At 37.1% G+C, this 6,828-nt stretch overlaps 1 protein-coding gene across 2 annotated transcripts in view; it reads left to right on the forward strand.

Moving 5' to 3' along the window:
- The first annotated feature begins 5,188 nt into the window (after positions 1 to 5,188).
- The window catches only part of LOC117484472 (zinc transporter ZIP11-like), a 142,508-nt gene continuing 140,868 nt past the window's right edge, over positions 5,189 to 6,828 (forward strand). For both annotated transcript variants that reach the window (XM_034132945.1, XM_034132946.1), the window contains exon 1: positions 5,189 to 5,266. The gene's annotated coding sequence lies outside the window, so the exon portion shown is untranslated. The remainder of the gene's footprint in view (positions 5,267 to 6,828) is intronic.

The following is a 6,828-nucleotide window of genomic DNA, read 5'->3' on the forward strand; positions in this document are numbered from 1 at the left end:
CTAAGTCTTATGTAGCTACTTAGCTTACTTCGTCTTCTTCATCAGCCGTCTTCTTCATCAGCCAGCATCCTTGGTATCTGTTGTTCACTGACTTGATTCTCGCTAAGTAGCCAATATAAGGCTTAGTCATCTTGCCAAATAGTGAGCCCACATGTATCTGTACTGCTAAGCCTTATATTGGCTACTTAGCTTACTTCGTCTTCTTCATCAGCCAGCATCCTTGGTATCTGTTGCTCACCGAGTTGATTCGCTAAGTAGCCAATGTAAGGCTTAGTCATCTTGCCAAATAGTGAGCCTGTGTTGATGTATGAAGACTATGTTAGAACTGATTTATAAATGGTTCTTAATGATTAATAAAGTGTTTACAACCTAATTCATAACCTAATTATAAACTCTTTGTGAATCCTTTATAAGGGTAGTCTTATTGTAAAGTGGTACCGATTCTTCACTAAATAAGAATGTTGTCCTGCTGATATTTGAAGAGTAAAAGTCAGATGATAACCAAGGTCTTTGGGATTCATCCTTAAGGGACCATGGATATCTGTGGCAATTGTCATCCTTCTGATGGTACTTGAGGATCCATCAGTGGGTCCCAAATGTCAGTAGGTTTTAACCTCCAGGGACCATGGAAGTCTGTAGAAAAAAGTGGATATTTCACTGAGAAAGATAGTTTATCTGCCATTGTTTCTAGCTTCAAAGTCCAATAATTACCACAGTTTTTAGGATTTTATCTCAAGGGACTTTGTAGGAAATTTGACCGCACTTTGACCAATAGTTGTCAAAATTGTCACTCTTTCCCACTAGTTTCAAACTCATGATGGCACTACAGGAAACGTCCAGGTATCACCAACTTTAGTAGCATGTATCCTCTGGGGATCATGAATGGCTGTACCAATTTTCATAGCAATACATCCAATAGATTTGAGATATTACATTCTGGGGAAAAAGTGTTTGGGCGACTATCAAGTCCTTAATTTCCAGTCATAGAGGAGTGGAAATTAAATAAATCTGTATGCCGGTAACATGATGGCAAAATGAAGGAATTTTTGTTTCTGTTGAAATGTTGTAATCTAATTATATGTTTATAAGAAAACAACAAACACAGAAACCATCTGCTGCCTGCATGCAATACAATAATTACAGTTAAATGTGAATCAGACTGTGTTATATTGGAAAAAAACATGTTTCATAACAATGTATTTTCAGTAAATGATGATACATATGAAAAGGCATGCTGCTCTAAATACTTTGAGCATTCTTGGAAGTGAGACGACGACACATTAGACATCTGGAAACCCCACAAATCCTTTTATCTTGTTTATTGCTTCTTGGTATTAGCTTATTCTCATCTTTGTGCTTCCCAGCAACATTGCGTAAAACAAATCACACATTTTTGCAATTGCAACATAGGAATGTAAAATATCTAAGGGGATGTTGGCAGAACAATAATACCATCTGCACAATAACATCTGTGGTTTATTAATGACAAAGGGGAAATGTCGTTGTATGATCTAAATATATCAGAGGATGGATTTATTGTGTGTTAACATGCTGCGTTCAGCAATTATTTAAAAGCCCGTAAAAACAAATACTCAAAAATGTAAAAATAAATTGTTACCGCTGTTGATACATTGTTTTTGTTTACCTGTTATTACAGTATGATCAGTGTTGTAAGTACTTTTACTCAAGTACCATAATTTATTTTCACAAAATTGCACTTTTATGCTACTTAATTGTTGTGTCTCGTCAAATGTGTTAGTTATGTTCATGTTTGTCTGTCATTTCCTGTTTTATTTTGTACCTCTTGTCTTTCATTTCAGGCCCTGTGTCTTCCTCCCCCTGTGTGTTTTTCCCGCCACCATCAGTGTCTGCCTCGCCCCTGATTGTTTCCACCTGTTCCCACTCACCTCATGTTTAAATAGTCCTGTCTGTCCCCTGTCCTGTGTCAGTTCGTCTTGTTTGTTTCCCCGAATGGTCGTGCCAAGCCTCAGCTCTGAAAGGATCGCTTTTCACTCATGTCAGGTTTTGTTATTTTGTTTATTTTTTGTTGTCTTAAAGGGGACCTATCATGCAAAATGCACTTTTGTATGTCTTTTATACATGAATATGTGTCCCCGGTGTTCCAGGGAACTCACCAAGTGTCAGAAAACACAACCCTCTCTATTTTCCTCCATACCCAAATCTCTAAAAAAGGGGCAGCAACGGATCTGATAAAAACTGATCCAGATTTGAACACTGTCCTGACGTCAGGAAAGTGGCGCTACGGCTATTGGGCCAACTCCACCAATCAGGGGAATGTGGGGTTGGGCCACGGCCGGCCATTGCCGCTCGAAAGCGCTGGAGACGCTGTAGTACATATGCCAGGCCTGTAAGTGGCGCTGTAGTCTGCCACAAAAGCAGCGAAGAAGACTTACCGCCCATAGTTACCATGGTTACCCTTCTGTTTATTCTCCGCTCTGGCTCTTTTTCTCCCTCCCCGAGGCAAGCGTTTGCTCCTGCTGCTTTAATTCAATGCAATCCCTCCCCGTCGAGGCAAGCACTGTAATTCTCTCCGGTTAGTCCACCAGCAGATGACAAACACCCACCTCTCCGCCTATTCCAAGGAACGAGGGGACCGTGCGGCAGAGTTTCAGTTTCAGTTTGTTTCGCCGGTCAAGATGTCCGTTAAAGTTTAAATGTGTCGAGGTCCTGACATTTATACATAAAATGAGATGTAAAAATGTTCTCCCCTACATTTCAGAGGCAACTATCCGACTTTTTCCTCCATTTCGCTTATTTAACACTCCTTGTTACGATACTTTTTACATATTAAAGTGCATGATATGCTGTTTTTATGGTTAAGTGTTGTCCTAGCAATATCAAACGTGTCTAAAATTGGCTCCACTTTAAAAAAATACAAGGTTAAAATGACCTTGCATGTATTAGCTAGTGAAAAACACAGAATAATATATTATTTTATGATCATATGGTCCTGTGAAGAGAGCCAATTTACACTTTTGTAAACGTTTTTTTGTATATGTGATAATACTTTGGTGCTTTTACTTAAGTGAACGTTTGAATTCTGTACTTTTACCTGCAATAAAGTATTTTAATAGCAGCTTGAAGGATCCAAGTACTTCTTCCGCCTCTGATAATGATGCAGAAATGTCTTCAAAGATGTCATGTTGGGAAATGTTCCAAATGCCGGTGTTGAAATGATAATAATACTGAAACAGCAGGAGTGTAATCTAGCACATCAGAGGTAAACATCAGTTAATTTATCTGAATAAAAAATGATGTGTTTCTTTTCTTGAGCAACTATTGTGCACAGCTGTATAATTATCCTGCACATACACACATCCATTGAAGAGGGATGATACATTGGCTGCTGTGGTACAAAATGGGTGAATATTGGATGTGTTTTATGATAGATAGATGGATAGATAGATAGATAGATATATATATATATATATATATAGATAGATAGGTAGGTAGGTAGATGGATAGATAGGTAGATATGTAGGTAGGTAGGTAGGTAGGTAGGTAGGTAGGTAGGTAGGTAGATGGATGGATGGATGGATGGATAGATATATAGATAGATAGATGGATAGTTAGATAGATAGTTAGATAGATAGTTAGATAAGTACTTTATTGGTCCCAATTTGGGAAATGTTTGCGTTGCAGCAGCATAAAAAACAAGGCAATGTACATAAGAGAAATTAGACACTAGAAATAAACAGTCCAAAATATTTCTGAAACAGAAATAAAATAGCATTAAAAAGGTAAAAATATATATATACATGTGGAAAATATTCGTGTGGAAATATGGTATTTTTGGGGGTATTTTGTGCAGATATAGAATTAGAATAGAATATTGGGTCTACAAGTCAAATGTCAACATGCTGAGGAATTACAACTGGGAGGTGAATGAGATCAGAAATCATGGAAATTTCCACTGGGAAGAGGAAATTCCCAAACAACATCTCCAGAATCGGATCCCTGACAGCAGAGTCCACACATGCAGCACACATGTACACAGAGTGAGACACGGTGTACAAGTACACAGCTATTAGTACAGGACAGTAGGTCATGTTGACAAAGTGTACTTAATAAGTAATAAGAGGAGAACTCTGCTCCAAAGCTTCTCTTAATAGAACTTAAAATCCCACTGTACATTTTACATTTATGTTCAATTTAATATTGAATAATCAATTTCTTGCACAATAATATCCTGCTATTTCATTTCAGAAATATTTTGGACTGTTTATTTATTGTGACTGAAATCTATCTATCTATCTATCTATCCATCTATCTATCTATCTATCTATCTATCTATCTATCTATCTATCTATCTATCTATCTATCTATCTATCTATCTATCTATCTATCTATCTATCTATCTATCTATCTATCTCCTATCTCCTATCTCCTATCTACCTACCTACCTACCTACCGACCGACCGACCGACCTACCTACCCAAACCTACCTACCTACCCACCTACCCACCTACCCACCTACCCACCTACCCACCTACCTACCTACCTACCTACCTACCGACCTACCTACCGACCTACCGACCGACCGACCGACCGACCGACCGACCGACCGACCGACCGACCTACCTACCTACCTACCTACCTACCTACCTACCTACCTACCTACCTACCTACCTACCTACCTACCTACCTACCTACCTACCTACTGTACCTACCTACCTACCTACGTACCTACCTACGTATCTATATAATATTTTTTGTAAATTAGAACAAGTACTTTCTATCTGTTCTATTAATAATGCATAATAATAATATATGGTATTTATATAGCGTTTTACCTGGAGCTCAAAGCGCTTAAAATTGCTGTATATATACCAGAACGGCTGTTAAACAGTATTTAAAAAGAAAAGCTGGGCTAACATTACAACTTCAGGGTAAAGATATATATTTAAAAAGTGATAGAAAAGAAAAATATGCATTTGTGTGTACTCTTAATTTTATTTATGGGAAAATTCAACATTCATAGTAAGAGATGGATGACTGAAAATCAAGAAAACGGTTTCATGTATTATACAAATAAAATAAACATATTGTATTTGAAATATCACTTATTTTTGTGTGTTTATAATATTAAATGTAATTTTCCTGTATTAAGTCACTGCTGCCTCTGCTGCTGCTGGGAAACAAACTGACCAATAGGAAGCGAGCAGGGGCGGGACTTACGCTGTCATAAACACGTGTACGGGAAGTAGGAAATAAATACAGACATTCGTGGTGCTACTGGAAAGAAGTGAGTAAACCTCAAACTAATGCCCCAAAATACCTTAAAATGACATTTAAAGCGACTTGAAACTAAGCCGAATGAATGAATATTGTATAATAATGCCACAAAGAAAGTTTGAGTGAAATATAAAAGCGTAATTGTATAAAATAAGGCGCGAAAGCATTAAAAGTTCTGCGGTTTTCTGTCATTTACAGGTGATTCACGTTTAATACCTGCATATATTATGGGCTTTATGTCTGTTTTTAACTCGATTACACGACAACTAGTTATACCACACACAGCAGTGTTATTGATCATCATTAAAGCAGTGTGTGCAGCGTACTTTGACAGCATTAAAAACATTTATCTTGACCTATTCTTTAAAAAGTCACTTAAAGCTAGAAGCTGCATGTTAGTTTTACATCAACACATTCAGAAGTTTATTTACGGGAACACATGCACTCAAAATTCATTTAAAATTCGCGTTTATTACATGAATATCAACGTCTGCAAGTCATGCATATCCCATATGGAGTTCTCGGTCCTACATGCATTATAATATACACACACACACACACACACACACACACAGCCTAACACTTACAATTATCCAGTACTTTTCTTTAACAAAACACACATTGAAGCAACCTTAAAGAAAACATAATGTAGACGGCATGTTTGTTTACATGAATGTATACCTCTTAAATAAGTAAACAATAATTAGATTTAAAGAAACAAAGTCTGAATGTTTTGTAGTAGTTATCAGGCTGCTGTAGATTATGAGTCGATGGACCCACCCGTTATACAGGTTTGACTACATAGACGCAAATGTTAAAATTCCAGGATATTCAAAGAGCAAACCGGATTTGCCTCTTATTTGTTCAGGGTGTGTGACACACTACTAATGAGAGGACTTAAACACACACACACACACACACACACACACACACACACACACACACTCAACATGACTCAGCATTAGACCTGTTGTGGGATCTGCAATGTGGAATATTTTGAGAGAAAAGTCAGAATATCTTGAGAGAAAAGTCAGAATATCTTGAGAGGAAAGTCAGAATATTTTGAGAGAAAAGTCAGAATATCTTGAGAGAAAAGTCAGAATATCTTGAGAGAAAAGTCAGAATATCTTGAGAGGAAAGTCAGAATATCTTGAGAGAAAAAGTCAGAATATCTTGAGAGAAACGTCAGAATATCTTGAGAGAAAAGTCAGAATATCTTGAGAGAAACGTCAGAATATCTTGAGAGGAAAGTCAGAATATCTTGAGAGAAACGTCAGAATATCTTGAGAGAAACGTCAGAATATCTTGAGAGAAACGTCAGAATATCTTGAGAGGAAAGTCAGAATATCTTGAGAGAAAAAGTCAGAATATCTTGAGAGAAAAAGTCAGAATATCTTGAGAGAAAAGTCAGAATATCTTGAGAGGAAAGTCAGAATATCTTGAGAGAAAGTCAGAATATCTTGAGAGGAAAGTCAGAATATCTTGAGAGGAAAGTCAGAATATCTTGAGAGAAAAGTCAGAGTATTTTAATTGAAAAAAGTTGGAATATTTTGACAGTTCTGAGAAATAAAG

This window comes from Trematomus bernacchii, unplaced genomic scaffold (genome assembly GCF_902827165.1).
Source record: "Trematomus bernacchii unplaced genomic scaffold, fTreBer1.1, whole genome shotgun sequence".
In the NCBI taxonomy this organism is placed as follows: domain Eukaryota; kingdom Metazoa; phylum Chordata; class Actinopteri; order Perciformes; family Nototheniidae; genus Trematomus; species Trematomus bernacchii.